Source organism: Euprymna scolopes, chromosome 8, assembly GCF_053919585.1.
Source record: "Euprymna scolopes isolate OS-2025 chromosome 8, ASM5391958v1, whole genome shotgun sequence".
NCBI lineage: Eukaryota > Metazoa > Mollusca > Cephalopoda > Sepiida > Sepiolidae > Euprymna > Euprymna scolopes.
In genome coordinates this window covers 107,585,098-107,612,883 of record NC_136489.1, presented here as the reverse complement: position 1 = coordinate 107,612,883, position 27,786 = coordinate 107,585,098, and the positions used below count along the sequence as shown (strand labels likewise).

Below are 27,786 nucleotides of genomic sequence, written 5' to 3'. Positions count from 1 at the left end.
GTTGATTTTCGGACTTTTTGGGTTGTGTTAATAAAACTTCTCAAAGGTACTTTGTAAAATATCAAGGTACTTTGTAAAATGTCATCTTTGGTCAAAATCAACTGTTTCTTCTTTCGTTCTATTATCGATTGTCGATAATTATGGAAGACATTCCGATAGAAAACCTATCTAAGAACATTGCCAGGCACATAAATTACCTTCGGGTGAAATTCATACAAATCGGCCCAGCCGTATTCGAGCCCTATGAGATGAACTCACACACAGACATGCATTCAGCTAAAGCACCTTATATATATATATATATATATATATATATATATATATATATATATATATATATATATATATGTGTGTGTGTGTGTGTATGTGTGTGTGTGTGTGTATGCATGTGTGTGTATTTATTTAAAAGCACATCCGTGTTAATCGTGTGGAAAATGTTCATTAGTTACGTTTAGCAATAAAATTGCCTTGAGTTTTTACTACCTCTTAAGACAATGACATTCATACGACTAATGACTAATGTGAAGCCATTTTGTATTCAGATGTTATCAACGACTAGATGTGTTACCTTTACTTAAGATAAGACACTCTAGATGCCCATATATAATTACAACTTATTATTGGGCACGGCACGGAATTCAATCCAGCTGTCGGATCTTATTTTTCATACTGCAACCAACCTATGCGATCAGGTACATATCTTCTCGTCGTTGACCAACTTTGTGGCGCGTATTACTTGCTTACACTGTGCCAGAGAAAGAACAATTGACCTAATATATTAGAAAACTATCAAATCTGGTCCACTATCACGCACGTTGTGCATAAAAATATGCTGTGTATAATAAAACATTGTCCTTACAAGTGGGTTATTCAGGGTTTGTTTATGTACGCTTCCACGTAGCTAGTCATCACTATCTTATCTGGTAAAAAAAACTGAAAAAATAAACATCAAGTAAAAAGTTACAATATAACTACCTAGATTGACGACGATCGTTACTACCCGCAGTATTTGAGCTTCTATATTCTATCCCATGAGACGTGAACTTCTATACTCAGACATTATATTTTGAGCTTCTCATATACCCTCATAAGATTTTGAGTTATTTCTATAAACTCTCTTATTAGACTTTAAGCTTTCCGTATACGCTTTTTTATTTATGATTGTGCTTTTCTTATGCCATGTCAGCTTAGACTTTAACTTCTCTTATACTATGTTTCTACTAGTGTTATGAGCTGCCATACACTGTCTCATTAGACTTTAAGCATCTCATATACTCCGTTTTATATGACATTGAGCTCATAGACTTTATCTCGGGAGATTTTGAGCTTTTCTCATACCCTGTCTAAATTGACTACATCCTGTCTGATTATTGGAAATTTAAACATCTGATCCTTGCCCTGTTTCTGTTATCGATCAAGGTGTGTCTTTCTTTTAATCGGGTAATCCTGATTCAGAATTTATATTATATATTAGCAATTTAGCCCGGCTTAGCGCGGGCCATATGTACTGTTCATAACATTATGTGCATACAAAACTATATTAGCAATGTATAAAATGTATTTATAATTACATATAATAAATTTACAGATAAAAAAAAAATGTATATATGTAAAAATAAAATATTTTTAACATTTATATATCTAATTTTAAATGAATAAGAATGTAAATATACAAACTACTAATTATAGTGGGGGTGATAAGTAGTTAAATGGATTAATCCAAATCTTATAAATACAAGACTGATAAATTAAAAAATGTAACCATTTTAAATGTGGAAATTGATGAATCGCACAAGTAAGAAATTCATTTTTATACTATGAAAAGGTTAGTAATTGCAATTAAGAATAGGAAATTGGATCAAATTGTTGTTACATGTCTTCTTCCTAAAATTAAGGGTGCTGGTGAGCCATGATGTAATATACTGTTTTGTTTTTAAATCCCCGAAACAGTGTTTCATGGTAAACAGCTGATGATCCCTTGAAAAATAAAAAATAAAAAATTAAAAAAATTGGTATTATAATAAATTCGAGAGAGTTCATGCGGTGATTGCAGGTGATTAAATGACTTACTGACTAGATTTTTTTTTTTTTGATAAAAAGTAATTTTTTGTATGGTTTCAAATGTTAAAAACTTCAAAGACTATATATATATATATATATATATATATATATATATATATATATATGTATCTATATATATGTATCAAAAAGTTTGACTCATGCCCAAGAGACCTACATCTAAATTTTTTTCAAGTCTTTAGACCAAAACTTGGCAGCGGAGTTTGGTAGAATCTGCAAAGTAAACTTTTTCAAATTTGACCTCTTGGCATCACTGATTAAAATGTTTGCTGAATGTTTGAATACTCTTTATGTAAAAATTCGAATGTTTAGACCGAAAATTGTCTGAATATTTCACTACACACCGCAAAGGTAAAATCTTTTTAACTTTGATCTCTTCGGCAGCCAAATCTTTGGTCAAAAATCAAATAAAACTTGCCCTATGTCTGAATACATTTTATGCAAAATTTAAAATGTTTAGACTAAAAATTGGCTGAGTAACTTGATAGAGACCGCCGAGGTCAATATTTTTTTTAACTTTGACCACAATTATGACCCCTTAAAATTTATCGTTTTGGTCTCTAATCAAATTTAAAAGTTTGCTCCATGTCCAAGTAATCTACATCTAAAATTTCAAGTGTTTAGACCCAAAACTAACGGAGGATTTTGGTAGAGTTTTCACAGGTGAAACCGTTGAACTTTGACCCTTTGACAGCATAATTTCTGGCCGAAAACCGACTGAAAAGATTTTCTTATATCTCAAAACCCCTCATGTCAAATCTCGAGTCTGTAGACTGAAAATTGAGAATAGTTTAGAAGGAAAATGTACACACACAGACACAAACTCATAGAAAAGTTGGCCTTTATCTATATCTATATATCTATAAAAGTGAACGTGTCGGTGTGCCTGTCTGTGTGTCTGTCTGTGTGTGTACATTTCTGTACGCTATAATTCTGCCAATTTTAAGTCTACAGACTCGAAAATGGATATACAGGGTACTGAGATTTAGGAAAATCTTTGTAATCGGTTTTCGGCCAAAACTCTGGCTGTTAAGGGGTCAAAGTTCAACAATTTGTCATTTGAGAACTCTACCAAACTCCTCCGACAATTTTGGGTCTAAGCACTTGAAATTTTAGATATAGGATCCTTGGACATGGATCTAACTTGATTTGAGCCCAAGACAATAAATGTTAAGGGGTCATAATAGGGGTAATGTTAAAAAAATTGACTGCTTTTTTTTTTTGCTCAACACACACCTCCAAACACCCGGACAACGCCGAGCTGAAATGCTAGTATGTATATATATTGTTGTCCGGGTGTTTGGAGGTGTGTGTTGAGCAAAAAAAAAAAAAAAAAGAAAAAAAAGCAGTCAATTTTTTTAACATTACCCCTATTATGACCCCTTAACATTTATATATATATATATATATATATATATATATATATATATATATACATATATATATATATATATATATATATATATATATATATATATATATTGTTCATACTCTATCCCTCTTTGAATCATTTTTGTTAAGTCTATCTTCTTATTTGTATCTCTTCCAGTGATTTTTCTTAAAACTCTTATGTGTAGTTGAAATAAGTTGTGCACATTTCATTTTGATACGAACACCTTTTCTGTATACATAAATAACTAGCAGGAAACCCGAGGTTGGTTGGGATTTAATGAGTGTTACTTATTGTTTGTTTTTGTTTTTACTACCCCTTTCCTTCCTTTTCCCCTAGTATACTTAGAAGAAACAAAACTCATTCATAAAAATCGGATTTACTTATTTGAAATATAATGTTTCCCCCATGATTGATGTACGTATATATATATATATTCGCCTAGCGGATATTTTTTCCAGGAACATGTATACAAATGATATATACGTTATCGAAATAAGATACATTTGAAGTTGAAAATAATGTTCGACTCTTAGAGATTTCTTGCGTCTTAAGACTTTTGCAAACTCCGGACCACTTCCATTGTCTTCCCAAGAAAATTTAAACATATGATTGAAATTTCATGAAATCAATATGTATCGGTGATTTTTAAAGTGTTTGTACACATAGTCTGCTTATAGGCACTAAAAGTTCCAGGAACATGTAAATTTAAGATACAAATACTTTCATATTTTACGTAGGTTTCCTAACTATGAGTTTTATGGAGGAAGATGGCCGATAAACTTACACGTGATGCACGAATCAGTTACAGCATCGTAGAAAATGTTGATAATTTAAATATTTCAAACGATGTAAACTATAGGTTGGCGTTAGCATCCAAGGCCAAAAGATTGTATTTATGCTTTAAAACTCAGACTTTACAATTCACTTATGTTTCTAATAGTTATATATGCGCCTGAAACGTGGATGTTAAAGGCAAAGGATAAATGCATTCTGTATTTGACAACGACTCTTTCCGAACTGTGGTCGACACAAACGGTTTGAATTACCGTAAGATCGGCTTGACTTTCGAAATGATATCATCTATATATAAATACGATAGTGTGTGTGTTCTTTGTGTAGCACGCTTACATCTTTCTCCTTCCCAGTGGTTGTCGTTTCATTGTAATGACCTTCAATTTCTTGTAATAAATAATTTTACCAACAAAAGTTTCTGTTTCGGTTTCGATTATAGTTGATGGCACTCAAGTTATCTATTTGTTTTATAAATAATTTTACTAAGAATTTTTCATAAGTTTGGGGTTCGGTTTCGTTTATAGCTGAAGGAAATCAATATATATATATATATATATATATATATATATATATATATATATATATATATTTCTTCATAAGTTTCGGTTTCGGTTTCGATTACAGCTGATTAAACCAAGTTATATAGATTTTTTTTTAAAATCACAACTTTATAAGAATCGAATTGACTCTATAATAATATATACAAGCACATTTAGGCGTATTTTACGATCGAGCGTCCCCGCTAGCTTAGATAAATACTTTTGAGGTTGTAACAAAAAAGCTATAATACCACCAGCGCGTCTTGATTTACGCTGAACATCCACAGAATGCCAACATCAACATATGAAAGAGTCCGCTGTGAAATTTCCACAGGTCCTGCTAGTCAATAATATTAAGGGAAGGATGAGTTGGTCCGGCCAATGTCATCAGAGGACGTTTTTAAAAAACTGTATACCGAGCATTCAACAACAACAAAAAAAAAAATGCCTAATAGAAAACGTTCTGATATGCGTTTAACTGATAGAACTTACCAGGTCTTCGCCGATGTAAAACTTTTCATGCTAACCGTGGAAAATATTTACACAGCATCGAACAATGGATTGAAGGTTGTGTATCCAGAAAGTTTACAATGATCCTCTGAGGCTTATGCAATAGAGTAAATGTAATGTATTCTTGTATGTTTTGATGATTATAAACGTTAGCATTTTCACGGTTCAGAATTTACTACTTATCGGAGTACGATAATGTCAACGAAACCCTGACTGTATCTTCATGAATTCGAATAAACCCTGTATTCTGTGTTCTGTTAATGAGTTGCATGATTTCATTGCTTAGCAATAGTTTTTAGATTACACTGTTTACAGAACCTTGACGGTGACCGACGCGATTGTTTTATTTACATGGCCTGCATAATGATTCTTCCGATGTAAGTCTATATGACTGACGAAAATAATAGAGTACAACGGTCTATGCGATGCAGCCATTCATTATAACATTATTGGGTATCATCTGATATTCATATCACGAGATATAACTCGATACATGTGCCATCTTACGATATTTAATTTAACAGATTAGAACAGCAAAATTAAAACTAAGATTTGATAAACGATAGGCAGACTTTAGATGCTTATGAAGAATACAGACCTACATTTTAAGATAGGTCTTTGGAGTTCAATTGTTGCAGTGCCTATTGTTTATTAAATTGTTAGATGAAATTACAGAATCGTAACACACCTATTTCCCGTCTGCCATGGATTTCTAAATGATAACTTTATTATTTCAACACGGTCCATATTTTGTGTAATTTACATTTTTTCAGTTCCCGTGGCCATCTTGCCATTTGCGGGTGCATAATACTCAGTGTTCAAAACGGCCCGTGACACTTCATAGTTAAACTAAATTCAAATTTGGAAAACGGGTAGAATCTGAATACACACGTTGCTTGAAAGTAGTCATGTCGTACGAATAAGAACTTTCTTCTTAAAATCAAATGCGCGCCTTGTTTGATATTGTTATAAAAGCAGTCGGCCATATTGGAAATAAGCCGACGTATACACGAATATTTACCAATTTAAAAATTGTTTTTCCTACTTCATGCGCAATACTCAGCAGGTTTTATCACCAATACGTTCAGAATGTAATAATCTAAATAAAAAAAATAAAAATTAAAAAACAACACATTTTTAACGACTGCATATTGCCTTTCCAATAAATCCATCACGTTGGACAAAGTTTAGATTTACCAAGTTATGCATTAAAATAAGTCGTTTCACAGTTTTATCATATGTCCTGCAATGCATTTAATTTTATTCACCTTGAATTACTAAATGCAACTATGAAACTGTTTATTCTATGTTGTAATGATAAAAAAAAAATATCTGCTGGTAGTTTTTCCACAAAGATTTAAGCATCGTTAATATTGACAAATGAAATGTAGATCAATACATTTACCAATTAAAAAGTGTCCTTATGCAGAGTTTCGAATTCAATACCATGTGGCTAATTGGTTAATGATTCGGACTATAAACGTGGGTATACCAGGTTCAAATCCATTTCTTTTCAAGAAATATTTTAATTAGACTTTGTGTCTAAACTTTGTAGAGAGTCCATAAACAAAATAACTTGGGTGTCACATTTTATGTTTACCAAATCTGTTAATGTGAGGGTTACTTTTGCATTAGCATTCAATTAAACGTTCCCCGTTTTTGTTTCCTTTATTCTTTATTATGCGCTTTTTTGTGTTGATTCCTGCTTATTTATGTGTATTTTGCCAATTACTTTATGTTACTTGAAATAAGAAAAAGTTAACAATCATAATATGCCTGCCATGCTGGCTATCAAAGTTGCTTTCTCGATCGTGATTATTAGATCTTTCCTTCCAGCTCAATTATGTTTGCTTAATAATACGATTTGATGGTTCTGTTGATGTATGTAGAAACGCAGGACACGGGACGCTTACATTATACGTATTATTGTCAAATAGATAGTGTTTATCTAATTCATATTTAGAAATAACAGTGCGTGATCGCATGCATTCATGTCAGCTGTTTGCAAAAAAAAAAGATCTGATCAGTATTTGTTCAATCATTTATTATAAATTTCGGAAATTAAGTGTTTCCTTGCCAATGTATATAGGATTATATATATATATATATATATATATATATATATATATATATATATATATATATATATATATATGTATATTTTAAAATTATTTATACATAGGAACTAATCCAAAAGTTATGCCAGCGATTTTTCGAAGAACGATTTATAGGTTACCCGAAATCAATATCAAATATAGAATCGCTATTAAAGTTCCCAATTATTTCTGTAATCAAACGATATCTTGTACGATATATATTCAGTTTATGCACGATTTGTCGTTCTATTTACAGGAATGAATGTTCAACGGTATTTATTTTTTTGCGCTGTCTTATTATAAGCGGAAAACTTTTGTCACCTTCTCATCAGTAGAAAGTGTTATCTAATTGAGCTTCACATTCACCGAATATTAACTCTTGGATTTTTAGCTGTAGTGTTATCTCAAAGACATTGCTATCGAAACAATGGCAAGGCCCTACTGAACTGAAGATAGCAATCACAGGACGGTGCCATGAGATGAGAGTGCCAGTGTTATTAGCAATTTTATAGTCTATACTGTAGTGTTCTTATTGAACGGCGATAAAAAAAAACTGTTGGACATTTATTGTTGAACGTCCAATCATAGATTATAGTATATTTGTCCCAAATATGGTTAGATTGGGTAAAATATTTTTCATTTAATAAACTAATCCATGGGTTGTGGAGATTTTCTTCACGCGATCATTAATGTTTATATTAATGGCCGCACCCATTTAGTGTACCTGCTGTGAAGGGACAGTGGCGCTTTATTGGAGCACTGCAATTTGTTTTCTTGATTTTATTTGGTCTGACGTCAGAATTACTTTTATTTTTATCACTATATAATACATCTGTTTACCTTTAAGCAAAAATTCCGCAAGCAAAAAACCAAAAAAAAAAAAAAAAAAAAAAAATACAAAACAAAAACAAAAACAAAACAATAAAACAAAAACGACAGTTCCCAGCCTGAAGGGAACTAAATGAAAATGCAAATATTCTTATTATATCTCATCCTAATCAATTTGTCAAATTGGAAGTAAAACTGAAAAGTTGTTTCATTGTCGTATAACATAAAACATAAATGCATAAACAGAAAAATTAAATCATATTTAACATGACCTGCTGTGAAGAAATGTTTAGTTTACTTACCGGTGTCCAGTAACCTCGGGGTTGATAATCACTGGGTATCCGGAAAAACTGGAGATGTGAAGCACTGGAAAGAAATAAACAATATCAAAATTTAGAAAATATCTTATTATATCTCCATCTCTTATTATTTCTCTCTCTCTCTCTCTCTCTCTCTCTTTCTTTGTCTCTGTCTCTCTGTCTTTGTCTCACTCTCCCTCTCTCTTTCTGTGTGTGTGCATATATATATATATATATATATATGCATGTATACAATATTTCATAATATAAATATCACCTGTCTGTTTAAATGTATGTATGTATGCATGTATGTATGTCAGCCTATAACTTTCGACAGAGGCGACGGATTTTCACGAAATCCATATCGATTTTAAGCTCGACCCTTCCGACGACAAATATAAAAAATTTGGCTAAAAACATTAATTTCTCCACCCTCAACTGGGCACTTTTCTTCGCCGATATTTTCGAACTTCATCCCCTCTTTTCGATTGACTAGCCTCAATTTAAACAATCGTCACCCCCCAGTGTGGCAATGGGCGTAACAGCAAAGATGTCACTTTTTTACGTTCTTTTCCTCCTTTGCGTTACGGGTTCGAGCCTGTCTGCCTACTATTTTTTTTTTTTTTTTGCTCAATACACACCTTCAAACACCCAGGGAACAGCGAGCACCCAGGCTACTTTATATATATATATATATATATATATATATATATATATATATATATATATATATATATATATATATATATATAAAGCAAAACGGGCACGCGCGTTTTTATATGTCCAGGAAAGGCATTTTTCGCCATGGTTCTCGGGATGGGGTTACTATTTTGGAGAACTGTTTTTGTACTTCCTTGGTCATAATATCTACGATTTGAGAAGGGGCACCGTGTCTGCATTTATTTTGATCGACTTTTCTAAAATTTGCGTAATTTCTTCCTCTTGTGTGTTTGTTCGACTTTTTCGTATAAAAGCGAAACTAGCATGCGCCTTGGCCTTCTTGGCCAATACGTCCAGAAAGCAATTAGCTTTGATCATTGTGGGGAAACCCCTCATATCAGGCAATTGTTATTAGTCACGTGCAAGAGACTCTATAAGTCATTCCGTCGGTCGGTCGGTCGGTCGGTCGGTCGGTTGGTCTGTCAGTCGGTCTGTCCGTAACACTTTTGTGCTTGGCCTTTTTGGTTATGATCAAAGGTGTGTTCTTAATAGATGCTGTTCTTAGCTTTTTAAGCTTTTCTTGGCCTTTTGGCTTAGATCAAAGTGTAGTGTACCATTTTATTGTTATCGTTTTTGTTTTTACACGTCAATAAAAAATGTTTTAAAAATTGAGAGTTACTAAGACGTCCCCCAATATGAAAGGGTGAATGCGGTATTATGGTGAAAGAAGATACTAGCTGGGAGAAACTTTTGACTTTGTTTAGTTCTGGAGTGACAAGGATGACCAACGACCCCCAAAATCCCCCCTTTTGAGTTGGCCATGTGCTTAAGTTCTTTGTTCATCGTTAATTTTGACTGTATTTTTTAACATGGATAAAAGATTTAATATCTCAAAGTGTAGTATCTGTTCTTACTAAATGCTGTACTTATGTTTGTAACTTTGTGATATAAAGTGATCACTTTTCTGTATCAATTTAATGTAAAATGATCACTCACTTTACAACCGGTCAGTCTCAAAGCCATTCAAGTCATTCTACAGATCATTCAAGTTATTTTTGAAGGATTCCAGTTATTTTGTAAGCATTCAAGTCATTCTTAAGGTCATTCAATTCATCCTTAAGGTCATTAAAGTCATTCTAACTCATTTACTTTTTATTTATTTAAGTCATTTCAGCCCATTTTTCGGTCATTTTAGTTTATCTTTAAGAATTTCATGTCAATCCTACATTCATGCATTACACGAGAGCATGCGACTAATTGCTATCGGCCTTCTTCATTTGGACACTCCCTTTTCGCGGGGAGCTGGTGTAATTTGATTGTTATATATATATATCATATACATATATATATATCATATATATATCATATATATATATATCATATATATATATATATCATATATAAGTCAACTATATTTACCAGTTTGTGAGGCTTTTGTTTAAAATACTATCTTTATTTTTCTGTCAAGCTTAAGTTTTAAATTGTGTATTCTTTTGTTTACTTTATTTAAATCTGTAATAAAATTTATGTCAAATCTTCACAAATAGCTTTGCAATAGTGTGTTTATTGATCTCTCGGCTTATATATAAAACAGCACGCTCATCGCTAACTGCGCAGATTTAATGAACCTTTTATATGAATATTCATTGTTTTCTTTTTGCGCCGACCAAGTTAAGTTTCATTTTGCTTTGCATTTGGATAATTTTTTTAGATGTTTTAATTGTTCTGTAAGAGATCGTTGCAAAAACAAGCAGATTTGCAGAAAATGCGCGCAATTTTACATAAGTTCATCTGATAAGTAAGATCAAAGGAGAGATTGTAATAAGATCACACAAGAATGAAAAAGACGAAAGAATAATAATAAAAAAAAAACAAAAAACAAAATGGCCGCTCTCTCGTTTGGACTGTTTCGATTCAGCATGGCGATAGGTTTTGTTTTTTGTTATTGTTTTTTTTTTTGCATTGTTCGTCTTTTGTATTTTGTAGTTACTGCTATTGAAGTTTTGATTATTATTTCTTTGCCTAGCATTCAAGAGTTTAAACTTTTAAACTTTGTTTTAATGGCGAAAATGATCGCTATTGATTTATGTCTCACGCATTTGTTTTTACAAGATTTTCACTAATTAGTGCGATGCGTTCGCGTCCCATCTCAGCGAACTTTGTCTGTGTGTTAGTCTCTTTTTATCTCTGTTCCTTCACCTCTCTCTTTTTCTCTCTTCTTATACCCTTTCTTTCTCCATTGTTTTGCCCTCTCTCTCACTCTCTCATACACACACTTTCGCTCTTTCTCTCTCTCTCTCTCTCTTTTCTCTTTATATATAAACACACACACACACACACGCACACACACCATAATAGCTTTGACACACAGGTTCCCACCAGAAGTTAAGTACTGTTCAGCCTGGTTAGTATCAGATGGGTGACCATTGGGGAATTCTAGGCGCTGTATGTGCTCTCTACTTATCTCGGCATTTGTTTCCAGTCGTCCTCTACGTATCCCTCACTTGTTATTTAATTATGTCGATTACGGATAAAGTAGTTCGAAATTGCAAAAAGAAAAAAATTCACGTGCAGGCACCCCTTCGTGGGATATCCATAGCCTGTAAAAAACTGAAGGAGCCTGTTATATATAATGTGTGTATACTAGCATTTCAACCCGGCATTGCCCGGGTGTTTGGATGTGTCTGTTGAGCAGAAAAAAAAGAAAAAAAAAAGTGGTAGTATAAAGGCAGGCCGAACGCGATGGAGGAAAAGAACGGGGCTAAAACCTGACGGCTATGCTGTTACGAATACCGCCAAACCGGAAGTGACATTTTCAAAAATTAACGCTAGACAATCGAAAGGAGAGGACGTCTTTAAAAAATATCGTCGAAAAAAGCGCCCCCCCCCCCCCACTGTAGAAAATTCCCAGTCGAAGTTCAAGATATTTGTCGTCTGAAAGATCGGACTTTAAACCGATACTGATCTTGGTAAAATATGTCGCCTCTGTCGAAAGTTTTAGGCAGACATGCAAACATACATACATACATTTATACATTGGTAACTAAAAATTTTCGACCCAAACTGATTAAAAGGCTTGCCCTATCTCTGAATACCCTTTTAGTCAAATTTCAAATGTTTAGACTAAAAATTGTCTGAGTAATTTGGTAGAAACCGCAGAGGTCATTTTTTTTTTTAACTTTGACCCCTATTATGACACCTTAACATTTAATATTTTTGGCTCAAATCAAGTTATTAGAGTCCTGTCCAAGAAACCTATAACTAAAATTTCAAGTGTTTAGACCGTAAATTGTCGGAGGAGTTTGGTAGAGTTCTCAAAGCTCAAATAGTTGAACGTTGACCTCTTACCAACCAAATTTCTGACCGAAAACGGATTACAAAGATTTTCTCAAATCTCAGTATCTTGTATATCAAATTTCGAGTCTGTAGACTTGAAATTGACAGAGTTATTGATTAGGGAAATGTACACAGACACACACACAGGAAAAAAGTCACAGAGATACACAGACACTTTCACTTCTATAGATATACTAGCATGGATGCCCGGCGTTTTCCGGGTGTTTGGAGGCGTATGCTGAACAAAAAAAGCAAACAAAAAAAGGTATTTTTTTAAAATTTGACCCCCATTATGACCCCTTAACATTTACTGTTTGGTGCTCAAAACAAGTTATTAAGTTAGATCCAAGTCCAAGGAACCTATATCTAAAATTTTCAGCGTTTAGATCCAAAATTATCGGAGGAGTTTGGTAGAGTCCTCAAAAGTCAAATCATTGAACTTTGACCCCTTAACAACCAAATGTCTGGCCGAAAACCGATCACAATTTCGAGTCTGTAGACTTAAAATTGACAGAGTTATTGCGTAGGGGAATGTACACACACAGACACACAGATACACAGACAGACAGATACACAGACACGTTCACTTATATATATATATATATATATGCATATATATATATATATATATATATATATATATATATATATATATATATATATTCTAATTTAATTTTTTTAGACACGGAATAAAATATTCATAATAAGTGATATACACGAGGCTAGTTTAAAAGTAAAGAATCGTCATATGTTTTCCTAATCTTAAAAAAAGTTGAAAAGTGTAAAAGCAACGAATACTGGAGTAGTACTATTAAAGTGAGCGATATTTTGTGTTCCAGAATTTATATTGTTCATAGTCACCGCCACTGCACTTTTGCTAGCAAGTGAAGGACGTATCACTGCTTCTGACGCACATCTATGACAGGAGTTGCTTTCTTACGATCTCACACTGTCAGTATTTGCAACAGTGAGGTGAAACTCATGAATGTATAAGTTCAGTTATCATAACAATATAAGTCACCGCCACTGCACTTTTGCCAGCAAGTGAATGATGTATTACTGCTTCTGACGCACATCTATGAGAGGAGTTGCTTTCTTAGGATCTCACACTGTCAGTATTTGAAACAGAGAGGTGAAACTCATGAATGTATAAGTTCAGTTATCATAACAATATAATTCACCGCCACTGCACTTTTGCCAGCAAGTGAATGACGTGTCATTGCTTCTGACGCACATCTATGACAGGAGTCGCTTTCTTAGGATCTCACACTGTCAGTATTTGCAATAGAGGGATGAAACTCATGAATGTATCAGTTCAGTTATCATAATAATATAAGTCGCAATCACCTCTACTCCAATAAGGCGGAATAAAGAAGCAATAGACGTTAATTTTGAAACCCCCTTCGAAGATAGATATAGACATAAATTGTTAGATAGCTAATCATGAACAAAAATATATGTAATGCATTATTTTATCATGTAATGCATTATTTTATCATTAGTGCACACCGTCTGTAAAAATGACAGTAATTATGCTTCAAGAGTGTATTTATCAAGATATATTCCAACACAGAATTAGCAATTCTTCCTCCTTTGTCAGAAACATTGCGAATAAATTAGAGAACTTGATTACAATATAAGGAAAACAAGAGTTACGACAATGTAGACAATACATCCGAAGTCCACTGTGTGCTCTCCATAAAAACAAAAAACAAAAAAATATAGGATTACGCCAGTAATTTGATGACCCGAACACAAATTATTATATTATTTCTTACACAAATTATTATATTATTTCTTACACAAAAATTATGCACCATTAAATTTAGATTATGGACTAATCCGCTGGGGTCAGCCTGAAGTCATTGTGTGATATGCAATTTGTTTTTTCGCGACTCTGTAACAGTTAAACTATTTTCGCCCGAAGATAAGAAAAGTAACGTGTCTAATTACTAACTTTTGCGTGATCAGATGGATACACACACACGGACGCACACACACACACACACACACACACACACACACACACACACACACACACACACACACACACACACACACACACACACACACACACACACATACACACACCCTACCCTACCCTAAAGGAAAAGAAAAAAAACACAAGCAGAAAGAGAGAGCGAGAGAGAGAAACACAACACAGGAGTGACCACAGCCGAGGTCAGCGGCCTCGACAAGCCCAATAAAAGAGTAATAAAAATTGAAAATTCCAATGAATAGTAGACACTTACACCTATCCACCCCTTGGAAACACTTCAAATGAACTACGAAAATACCATTTTTACATCTCCAACACATTTGAAAATAATTTCTGACGAGGACGCTTCACAGAACGTCTGAAACGCGTAAACACGATTTCAATGATTTAGAAACATTATTACAATAATCCAAGCATAATTCTCAATGAAAAACCCAGACACGGAAAATTAAAATAATGTTAAAAAATACATATTATTGGTGACTACCCCCTTATTTCTTTCGTTGGAATTTCTCAACCCATTTTATATATATATATATATATATATATATATATATATATATATATACATATATATATATATATATATACACACACACACACATATATATATATATATAACGAAATACAGAGGTCTTGTGTACGACATGAAAAGAAACTGGTACCTTAGGAAGATTTCCATCATTCCAGTAATTATAGAGACAACTGGAATCTTAAACAAAAATTTCAAAACCAACGTCGCAAATCCACCTGTTATCTCAAGAGCAAGATACACATGAGTATACTTTAGACAATTAGAATCGTTAAAAGATCACTTTAATTAGAATATACCAGATAGCGAGTGAATGTTTGCCATCGGGTGGAATATCCCCTAGTCAGAACAAAATATTAAGAGAATTGAAAAAATGTTCACAGTCACACAACATCCTATGCGAATATTTGAAAGAAAACCCTTAAAAATGATTTATTAAATACGCTTGTGCAGTAATATATTGTAAAGTGACAGCGGATATCGACGATCTTCGAGTGCAACTGTTAAACATTAAGTGGCGTAATTTACTTCTTATCTACTATTTATAACGACTTTTCTTTTTCAAATTACAAGCCTCTATGTTTTTACAGGTCTGTCTGGCTCAATGCAATAAAAACATGATCTCGTTTTTGCTCATTAATTAAGAATTATTGAACAGGGTTTTAAAAATTTTTTTACTTTTGTTACTCGAATTTTTTTTAAAAGAAGGCCAGACGATAAACTGGCTAAATAAGTCGACTAGAAAAAATAAACTAACATACGAATCAATTAAAGTATTATAATATCAAGGTACATGGTAATACTCAAGCATTGCAGCTACACTCTATGCTTCAAAGATTTATAAATGCGATTTTTTCCCATTGACCATTGACGAGAAGCGTGGGTTGGCTGAAACTTACACCAGATTCCTACCTAATTAGGCTTACATGTTTTAGTATAAATGAACGCAAACGCCTAGGTAGTCTATCCGTTTTGCCGTTTGCAATACTTTTGAGGATCGTCGGATCCAGGTTGACTTTAGCAAGCAAACTCTTTCTACTACGACTGACAGAGCCAACAACTGCATGAGGCTAGTCGCTGCTCATCTACCAAAATAACCATTATTCACATAAGGAAATTTAGGCGGATGCGCTGATTCACAAACCTTTATTCTGCCTATGCACAGTTTTAGGTATGTATATAGTTCTGTATGTATAAACACGAGTTCTGGTTGTCTTCTCTGTGAGTATGTTACAGATTTAACAACAGTTTAATACAGTAGACGATAAATTTACGATAAGTAGGTCTTTAATAAACACACACACACATATATATATATATATATATATATATATATATATATATATATATATATATATATATACTAGCAAATGTACCCATCGTTGACTGGGTTCAAAAACTCTGATTTATGAAAGTATAATGGGTTATGAAAAGGAAGGGTTGTAAAGAGATAGCTTCGAATTTGGCGGTATCTAAACCAAAGCAAAATATGATGAAAGTAAAAATAAAATAGATAAACCCCATAATTTATTATACTATACCTGTTCACACTGAAACACTTATCACAATATTCTGTGGATCTATATAAAAAAAAACCTTGTTAAACTTTGTGACATATTTCCATTCTATGGAGGTCAGGCGCGAACGAACACCCCATAATTTTATTATACCATATTTCGTCAAACTGAAACATAATTATCAGAGTATACTTACGCAGATAGATATGAAAAGTCTTTATTAAAGTTTATGCCTATTTCCATTCTATGGAGGCTAAGCGCGAACGCAGACCCCATAACTTTATTATACCTCCCTATTTAAGTTAAAACATTTCTTATCAAAGTATTATTATGTACATATATATCAAAAACACTTGTAAATGTCATTTTTTTAATAAAATTTTTTTTTCCATACTTTGTGGGCCAGGCGTGTACGCAGGCCCCACAATTCTTATGAATCATCATTATGCCAGATCAAACATACCCATTCATGTGTCTCGATACATCTATCATTATATGTAATCAGTTTTCTATAATAGTCAATCATATAGGAGCCTATTCGTGACCAGGCACACACAGCCGTTCAGCTTTATATATATATATATATATATATATATATATATATATATATATATATATATATGTGTGTGTGTGTGTGTGTGTGTGTGTGTGTGTGTGTGTATTATATATATGTGTGTGTGTGTGTGTGTGTGTCTGTGTGTGCGTATGTGTGTGTATGTCTATCTGTCTGTCTGTCTTGCACAGATAAATAGGGAATCATACATTCTTCCACTGTTCATTTTTTAGCTTCTGTGAAAGAAGCACTAGACAACAGATTATATTTTACTACCTTCAGAGTTTGCAACATTTCTCTTTCGGTTTCTACATCCTACATACATAAACGCGTCCTCTCACTATTCCGGGAAGCAAAAAAAAAAAAAGAAAAAACTCTTCTGATCTAATCTGTTTAGCGGCTCGGACTTAACTCTCTCGATGACTGACTGACTCGTTTGTTTACGTAAATATATATTTGTTTCTTTGTTAGTCACGCACTTCACGGAAACATGGCAATCTTATTGTTTTGACTAACTGTAAATATTTTAACAAGCTTTACATATTTGCCATGATAAATATTTTATTGTGAATTTAAGATCTGTTGTCTCCATAACATTGTAATATGTCGCAGTGTTGTCTTTTGTTATTCACTCTCTCTCTCTGGTAGTTTGGCGTTGCCAGGGAATTTTGTTACTTGAATTTTTATCTTTGTCTGTGTGTTGGAATTCGTTCGAATGATCGCAGTTTCTTTCAACATTCTCAAGGCATTACATAGTGTGACACACCCGAGAGAAACAGAACTTCAAAATTCGAACCTCAACCGTTCTATTGTATTATTTGTTATTGTCTCCCAATGAAATAAGATATTCCAAATGACAATATTTGGCATAATGTTTAAATATACTTTTACTTTTTAACCTGAAATCTGGATAGTATACTGAACTTAGTACTTCCGGCGATACCGTGTCGACCAGCTAATTCCTTATTTCTTTGTGAAACAAGGAATGTTGGTACTTAGACGTAAGGGTCTTCTATCTATTAACATCTCAAACAGTAGAATGTGAGAAGTTGAGCAGTGTGATGTGTGTTCAGATTACATATACACTTCTACAGATTAGTACCGCCAGGGAAACAGGAGAAAAGAGTTGAATTTCAAAGTCTTTCAGTCCGAGTAAATAAACTACTAGAGAAGATAGCTTTGTGTCATCTAGGGACCTCAGCAATAAATGGGTGGAAGTTTGCATCTTGCATGGTTAATCGTTCGGAGAGCATAAGTGCTATGTAGTCAGCAGAGCACATTCTATTAAAGGACGTGTAGCACAGGCATCCACAGGTAGATACCTTGGGAAAGGCAAAAACTAAGAGAGTAAACCCCAACAAAAATCCGGTTTAGGGTTCCAATAGGCGGATAGTGAAGCTCTACAGCATCTTTCCGGCAGATCCCGCAGTCGCGCTGGCACCGACTATATTGGCTTGTCTTTCCGTTGGAGTCTGCCCGCAACGCCGAGAGAGGGGCCCTGATAAATGGGCAAATCAATGTTCTCTTATTACCTGTCCATGCCTGCACCTGGCTGGTTAGTCACAGAAGACGCTGTAGTAAACCAACTAGATGCAGAATGCCATTGCATAGACAGAGACATAAGGTTACCATAAAGTGGATGCAACTTTACGGCGTTGGAACAGAGATTGAATCTTGGCTGATAGTGTAGGAATCTATTCGATTTGAGACTCTTTTTTTTTTTAACCCTATCTAAGAATTAGAGACTATTCGTAGATTCACCAGCCCAGAAGTGACAGGGATAATAAAGGCTTAAGTGAAATATGACTTTGTAAGAATACAGGGTGACAAAAAAAAAAAAAAAAAAAAAAACGGACCCAAATCTAATTAGGCCCCGTTTCTTAGTGTGTTGTCCGAATGAAATGAAACTTTGGTCATAACTTGTTTATTATATTCAAAACATCACATCAAAAAACTAGGGTATTTGGCCCTTTTTTTCTCTTTTATGCAGCATATGCTCTAGATGGCCTCCATTTAGCTTCTTTTTTTGGGGGGGTCACTCTGTATATGATTATTTCTCCTTATAAGTTAACAAAATATTTCATAAATTGCCCTGTCTTTTACATTAAAAATGAAGACCTACAATTAATCCCTGGTAATCAAACCGGAATCTGATCCAATCAGTATTGTGTTAGATTGCTTCACAGAAGAAGGTTATTTTCACAATCAGTTTGCGATCCAATCAAACAATGTTTTTGAAACTACTGATTCCGGGTTTCCGTGGTCTTACTGCGATAATCAAATTAACAGATATGATGATAGCAGAATAAATAAATGAAGACACTCGAAAAATAAAAATCTCTCATTACTCTATGGCTTCGGCCAACTTTTGGACAGGACAAATGGCTAAAAGATGATTCGCGGTCGAATATTAATTCATCGTTGATTGATATAATTTGGCACGCGCGTTATATCCTGTGAACCCCGTTGAAAATTAAAAGAGGTTGTCTCTCGACGGATCGCTGCAATAAACATAGAATCATCACTATGTTCGTAATAGGCTTGAAGACAGCACCACGTGTAGAGTTAAAACTTATACCTGTAACATTGCGCTTGGGCTTTTAGTTTATAAAACCAATTGTTTTAATGGATAAACAATGTATATAATTTAATATTTAATATTATATAATATTTAATAGTAATATAATATTTACATAATATTATATAATATTTAATAGCTATCATCTAATATTGATAGCTATTAAATATTGTAATATATTCACCTAGCTAAAATACCTGTCTATGATGGGCATTTCAACTTCATTAAATGTTGATATATCCCGCGAAAAGCGGTATATTCTTTTGAAGTAGCCGCATAGTGTTTACTACATTACTTGGGTAATAGGTCGCCTTACCGTAAGAGTGTTCGTAGTCGGAGTTGGTATATCCTTATCGTGGGGCTTTCGAGTGGCTCCACCTATCGGTATTTATTGTTTAACAAATCAATTATCTTTTTATGACGAGGGACCCTGATGTACACATTAGATTTTATAGGTAAGTTTAAAAGAAAAAAAAAACAGATTGAACATTTAGAGATTGAGAAGATTCTAAAAGATTTACTAAAAAATAAATAAAGTTTGCAAGCAAAACAGCGCATATATTGCCTCAAATTACGTGTTTTCATTCATCTCTTGGGAGTGAATCTTTTTTGTTATGAAAGCCGATGTTAATGCAGTTTCTGGTGATGGCAATCTTAGATATAAAATTAATTCGAAAATAAGTAAATAAACTGACAAGTTTTAATAATTCCAAAATGCTTAATCGAATATTTTTAATATGTCGAGTAAAGGTGGTGTGATATGGGGGTCATATCATATTATTTTTTTTCGAGGTATCGCATCCTTCTCAAGAAAATCTCAAGTCAATTCGCAGTGTTTTTGCCTTTATGCATAAATCCCTAGTATTGTAGGCTAACAGTTTTCCAGAAAATTAATCGATGTAGTATTAAATAATAATTGTGTATAAATATATATATATTTTTTTATTATATTTTCACCCCAAACAAGGCACATTGCCACTTTGGTGTAGGGGGCTACTATCAGGGACATAGGCATCAGGGATACTGCGTAGGAAGTTGTGCAGCAAGATGTCGGTTCACGTTGCACTTGAACTTCTGCATGTCAGTGCAATTGGGGAAGCAGGGACCCGGAAGGGAATTCCAAAGTCTAGCTGTCCTCGGGAAGAAACTACTGGAGTAGAAGGCTCTATTACATCTAAGGATCTCTACTGTGAAGGGGTGGGATTTAGCTGCTTGTCGGGTTTGTCGGGTTTTTCGGGGGTATTTACGTCGAGGGGACACAAGTGTTTGCAGTTCGTCGGAGCATTCAGCGTTAAATTACTTGTAGAAAAGGCAGAGGGATGCATCATTTCGTTGTATTTATTGATATTTGTTTTATCACTGCATTATATTATATCATATTTTACTCACTAAGAGTTTTCATACAGGCTATCATCGAAGATTTCTCTTTCTCAATAACCTGTGGCTTTTGTTCTACCCCTTTCGATAACCTTGCAACTGAAGTTGCATTAGTACATTAGTTATTCACCTTTCATTTATTGCTGGCAACGACCATTGGTCTTCACTTGTATTTGGATGTCAATAAGCCTCTTCAAGATTTTAGTCCTTTTCGCTCCGATCCAGTAGAAATCTGGTTTGTGCTTCCTCTCCTTGATCTTTCCATTCTCCTTGACTGTTCACGACTATTTGTTGCGTTGCCAGTTGATACCGACTCTACAATTTTTTTTTAGGGAGGGGGGTTAACTTACAATTGTACGGCTTTAGTTTTCGTTATTCACTGTGGTGTTCTTTTATCTTTTTCTGTTTTATTTCTGTTGCAGTTTTTATATGGCTGGTTAGCATTTGAAGCTCATGTACATTAGTCAAGTTTTTCTTAATATTTCAGCCGTGCACATTATTGTTATACTTTCTATCTTCTAATCTCTTCTATTATGTTTTCGAAATTTTTTTCGAGATGATTACTGGTGCTCCTATAGGTTTTTGAAGCATTCCTCACGCAGAAAGTTGTTGAGATTCTTGAGAAGTGATAGTTGGTAGGTGAGAATTCTGGAGAGTATGGCAGATGAGGCTAGATAATTTTAGTCCAAATCCTTCAACTTCTGTAGGATCGGTTTAGTAACGTGCACTCGGGCATTGTCGTGGAGGAGAATTGGACATTTTCTGTTGATTAATGCTGGGTGTTTTTGTTCAAGTTTCTGATACATTTCATCCATTTGTTGACAGTACTTGTCCGCCGTAATGATTTTGTTTGCATTAAAAAAAAAACTACAACGAATGAAAACGGTCGAAGACCACCAAACAGTGAGCATTACCTTCTTTTGGAGTAACTCTGGCTTCGGGAAATGTCGAGGAGCTTCGTCGGCGTCTAACCACTGAGCTGAGCGTCGCCAGTTAACGTAAAGAACCCGCTTTTCGTCACAAGTCACCAGTCTATCTATTGTTGCGAAAAAGAATGGAAAATAACACTTCTTAACGACGTTTTCTCGGTTGTCATTCAATTAGTGAGGCACCCATTTTTCCGATTTTTTTGTTTTTGTTTTTTTTTGCTTTTTCAATCTCTCTCAAGTGGTTCGTATACGTTACGTGTAGTTCAGAAGCAAGTTTTCGGACAGTTGTGCGTTGATTGGTTCAAGTAAATCTCTTAATTGATCATTATCAAAATTTGATGGCCAACCACTAAGCTCATAATCTCCAAGACATTCATTTAAATCTATTAAACCACTATTGTGTTGTGCGTTTAGTCGTGGTTCCTAGACTAAATATTTCGTTGATGCCGCGAACTGTTTCAGCAGCTTTTCAGCCTAGCTTGAATTGAAACAAGAAAAGTGTGCGAATTTGCATTTTCCATCTTTTAATCAACGTTCTGAAAAGAAAACATAATTGTTTTAAAACGACTGTAATTTAAACAACTAAATAGAGCGAAAAACGCTCTTTAAAATGATATATAAAGTAAAGGTATTATAACGAAAACTTTTTTGAAATACATAATTTGAAATCAAAATAAAAAATTCCGCAAGAACTTTCGCTTCAACCTAATACATTTTGTTGACGATACGTGTACAATTTTTTGACAGTAAGTATACATTTTATCGACGATAGGTGTTAATTGTTGTCAGTACGTATACATTTTTTGATAACACGTGTACATTTTGTAGACAGTAACTATATATTTTTGTCAGTACGGGTAAATTTTGTCGACAGTAGCTGTGCTTTTTGTTGACAGTTCGTGTACATTTTTAGCGGTTCCACATTCAAATCGATCACAATAAACATAACAATAACTGTAAACGCATGTATGTATGTATGTATGTATGTATGTATGTATGTATGTATGTATATATCGTTTTTTTTTTATATTATCTTTTGACCAAAGCATTTGTCGAGAGAAAAATGTACATTTCCCATGCGTGAACCAATAAGTCTGTGGAGGTGTTTGTATTTGAGTTTCTGTCTTTGTCTAGATGACGATTTTGTCGACAGCGTACGTCAATAATCATGTGCACGGCTGCATCTGTACGTGTGAATCTATTCCCGCGTCTGATGGACTCTGTCTTGTGCGCGTGTGTCCGCCTGCTGAGCTGCCAGCCTGCACATGTGTCCGTGTGCCCAGTCTGTGAACTTTACAACAAACAACTTCTTCACCCGTTTCTATTTTGCATTTTTCTCCATTTTCCTTTGTCTTTCTAAAAGCCAGGTACGGTCAACGATGAAGTACTGTTGCCACATCTAGGCAGGAGCTGCAAGAAGCAGCTTATCCTGCCTTGACAGAGTTCAAAATAGACTTTGTAGCTTAGTGGGGGATGCCTTTTTCTTTCTTTGCAACCGCTTTCCCACAGAAGAGACGTTGCGAGCCTGTCTCAGATTTATCGTTATTTTCATGACAAGTGCTCACCTGAGCTTCAATAGATGGTTCCCCCTGGCCAAACTTTCACGAAAAACACTCGTCTGGCCGAAACCACTATCAATAATTTCCCACACTCTTTATCTGTGCCTAAACCTAAACGTAGATTCCACGAACAAAGCATCTTTCTTAGAACTGCACGCCTGTGGAACTCTCTTCTGATTGTCTGCTTTCAAGCTGACTACAATCTGATTATCTTCAAGTCCAACGTAAACAAGTTCTTGATGAACCGTCCCCCTAAGTAATTCAATTTACAAAATTCCCACTACTTACGTTTACTATGCTATAATCACATTGACTTATGTATACCCATTAACCCTTATCCTCGAGTGGCCTACGGGCCTTGATAAGTGGTGATTCCTATGCCTAAAAAAGATTCTACAACGCCGTATTAAAAATTGCAGAGCATTTCTTTATCTTTTTATTGTCGCAGATGAAGATGTTGCTCGTTAGAATTGTGCAGATCTGTTTTACATATATTTTATCCATGTTTGTTTGCTTTTTTTTTTATTAACATACGATAAAGTTTTGATCTGAGACTGATACTTGGTTGGTTGGTTGTTTTTGTTTTACGGCATATCAACCTTTTTCAGGTTATTTAATGCCGAATCTAGTCATTTTGAGGAACGATTTTTAATGGAGTATATTTGTTTTTTTTTTTTAAGTCGGATTCTATTTAACCCATAATTGGGACCCTAACAGGTACTACCACTCCGGGTAAGAGTGGACCTGGGAGCAATGACAATTAAAGGGTGGTTCCACACTCCCCAAGGCTCGCAAGGTGGGGCCTCCCCATCGGATATAGTTTTAGGTCATATCCAGACCCTCAACAGCCTGATACGTTTCCCTACCTATTTATATCAGGCGCCTGTGATACGATTAAATAGTCTGTCAGTGGATGAGTACATTCACCTAACTTCGTCTACTGAGCATGTGGAAAATGTAATAGCTATTACTAGCACTAATTCAGAGATCTTGTAAAAATTAATTGAACACCTTTTGTATGTCGACAATGTTTATATATAGATAAAATAAACAACATATGTATTGAAATGTAGAAATAAAAAATGAAAAGCAGAAAAGGAAAGAAAAATTGGATGCAGAAAGACATAACAACCAACAGCAGATTAAACCGATCAGGGAGTATTGCACATCTGTAGAGGCATGCAGTTACTCAGACTCCAGGGAAAACGACCGGTTATTATCGGTGATTCAGCAGCGATGATGACCTGTGTGAGAAGCCTTTATATGAACGTATGCATTTTTATATTTTGTTAAATAAAATTTTACATTATTAGTAAGGAAACAGTAAGGAAAGAAATTTTACTTATCTAAAATAATTGTTTAAATCGTTTTTCCGTGTTGCCATTTTGAACGCCTTTGAATTTATTTTGTTTATTCTTACTTTGTTTTATTCTGTAGAGATCTCTGAAATTTTCAGGGTGTTATATAGAGGTTTTGATTCGGGCGAGATATTTTGAGACGAGCTGGTTTCAAAGTAATACCTTCAGATGAAAAGGTTATGGTTAGGGTTAGGGTTAGGGTTAGGGTTAGGGTTTATCGTTAGAGGTAAGAAAACGAGAGAAATGCTATACTAAAAACAAAAACAAAATTATGAGTCCACAAAAGGGATATATTCACAACAGAGATATTTTACATCTGTTTAAAATACTAGTTTACATAGGGAAATCATAGAATGTTCTTGAATATTTTTAGAGTTCTTGTAAAAACAAGTGAATTCTTTAACTGATATATGGAAGAAGCCACAGTCAATAATTTAAGAGCCGCGCATTACAGGAACCAGAAGACGTAATCAAAACCCGTCCGCACAATTATAAAAATTATAGTCCATTAAGCCTCAATATTCATTGCTTTTCATAATACAAAGAAAATTCAGTAATAAACGTTAACAATATTTCAATGGATGAGTGTGCAGACGACAAGAAAGAGCGTCAAGCATTGTGTGTGTGTGTGTGTGTGTGTGTGTGTGTGTGTGTGGGTGTGTGTGTGTGTGTGTGTGCTTGACGCTCTGTGAGTGGTAATATGCGTCACTTTACATTCCGATAGGCTCAAAGCTTAACGGAGGAGCGCCGAGGATTCCGGTTCGTTGATTACCCCTCAACTATTTTATTGAAGTAAAACCTGTATTTTAAAGGGATCGAAGTGACTCCAATGAAGACCATTTCCAACAAATCTAGAAAGTTCTCTTATTGGTCAAAAATAATAAGGTTGCACCATATTCGACACAGCAATGTATTTGCCACTAGACTTTAATCAACGTAGTAGAATGTTTGCCAACAACACTATTGGTAATACTGGTCTCGCTTTCTAAATTATCTTAGCCCCTCAAGTGCTAAAACAAATTCTCTCAACTTCTAATAAACTAGTATCTATTTGATACCAAAGCATGCCAATCGCACTTGATCGAGGCATATAATTTCTCTTGTGCAAGAATGCAATCGTTCTTTCCCACGCAAAAGTTGTAGACACAAAGCCAGGAAGTAAGATTAACAGTTTGAGTAATATATTAAACTCAACCTGTATAGACGGATCGTCTATGTATAAATTGCCGCTAAATTGATTATGATCCATTTTCTTATTGCACGTATGAGGTTCACTTTTTATGTTTCACTGTGATCACTTCAGCCTCTTCTATCGTTGTCTTCTTTTTTCATCAACTACACCACCTCCTTATCTTTCCCCCGTCCCCCTTCCTCCACTTTTCTTCTTCTTCTTCTCACTTTTCTTCTTCTTCTTCTTCTTCTTCTTCTTCTTCTTCTTCTTCTTCTTCTTCTTCTTCTTCTTCTTCTTCTTCTTCTTCTTCTTCTAATTCAACTTCTTAGTCTTCTTCCCTTTTCTTTTTATCTCCATATTTTTTCTTTTACTACCCTTCCTTCTTTTTCATCTTATTTGCCTCTTTCCCCGTTTTCCTCTTTTTTTTTTTTAATTTTACGCAGTTCGAGTTTCTTCTTTCTTTATATGAATCTTTAGTTTTTTAAAACCTTGTTTTGTAATTTATCCACTCGTTCCTTTGTTCTTCTTTTTTTAAAATTTAATTTAAGACACGTGTCTCCTTTGCTTTCTAGCCTTCTTTCTTCTTCTAATTTTCCTTTCATTTATTTCAGAATTATTTTCATGAGGAGTTTGCTTTAATTCAATCATCTTTAACAGAATTTTTTTTTTTTTTTTTTTTACAACAAACCAATATCAAAATTTCACAAAGTTAACTTTTGATTTCTATAATTATTGTTTTGGTTGCTTAATTGTACCTCAGTCTTTCATGATTTTTCTCGGGTTTGTAACAAATATTTCTTTGCCTCCAAATCTTTGCGCAAACACGTCAATCCCTTTTGAAGTCAATTTCAGATATTGAAATAAACTGAGGATTTCATCCACACTCATTAACATATATCTGCAGATGCCTTAGCGTAACGATGGATTCTCAATATATTCCGCTGTTAAACAAAATAAGTAAAAAAGGGTTTATAATTTAGATACATAATTTAAAGAACGTGTGAATAAGTATTCGAATGTAGGTGTGTAAATATAAGTAGAGAAATAGAAATCCATACGTTAGGTTCAACTGAAGTAGAGAGAGAACATTTCTAAAAGTCTAATTAGAACTTCGTGTTACGTCACAGACAGAATGTCGTTAGCGAGACGTGGCGACTAAGTATATCGGATCTTTCTCTTGTTACTGAATCGCGCTAGCAAACGCAGAGAGTTTGGTTTTTGGGATACGCACTCCAATCCTGTGGGTATAACCTAGGAATAAAACATGTGCATACACGTATACTACAAATTTAAAAGAAAAAAAAAACTGAATTTAGGCTGTCCGTGATAAATAACGCTTTTCACACCGGTTTTTAAAAATAATACGAACAACTACTACACCAAAACAACTTTTGATATGTACAAAAAATTCATACACTTTGATATCAGAAATACTTTACATATACAATATGTGGAGATAGACACATAGAGGGTACGAAATTACTTTTTATAATTCATTTTAATAACCGGAAACTCGCTATTAGACAAAACGCATCATATTTCCAAAGAGTTTTTATTTAATCCAACCAGACGATAATCTCTATAATATAACATAAATGCTTATATAGAACAAATAAAAAAATATCTTGCTTTTTTTTTAAAATTACATTTTCACCCCAAACAAGGCACGTTGCCACTTTGA

General features: G+C 34.1%; 2 long non-coding RNA genes across 3 annotated transcripts in view; one reads left to right on the top strand and one right to left on the bottom strand.

Annotated features, from left to right (window-relative positions):
- The window catches only part of LOC145283709 (uncharacterized), a 647,798-nt gene that overhangs the window by 267,539 nt on the left and 352,473 nt on the right, over positions 1 to 27,786 (top strand). The gene's annotated exons all lie outside the window — the stretch shown is intronic.
- LOC145283708 (uncharacterized) overlaps positions 7,685 to 27,786 on the bottom strand; it is a 173,546-nt gene continuing 153,444 nt past the window's right edge. Inside the window, exon 3 of the long non-coding RNA XR_013868702.1 lies at positions 7,685 to 8,603. This is a non-coding gene — a long non-coding RNA (uncharacterized LOC145283708). The remainder of the gene's footprint in view (positions 8,604 to 27,786) is intronic.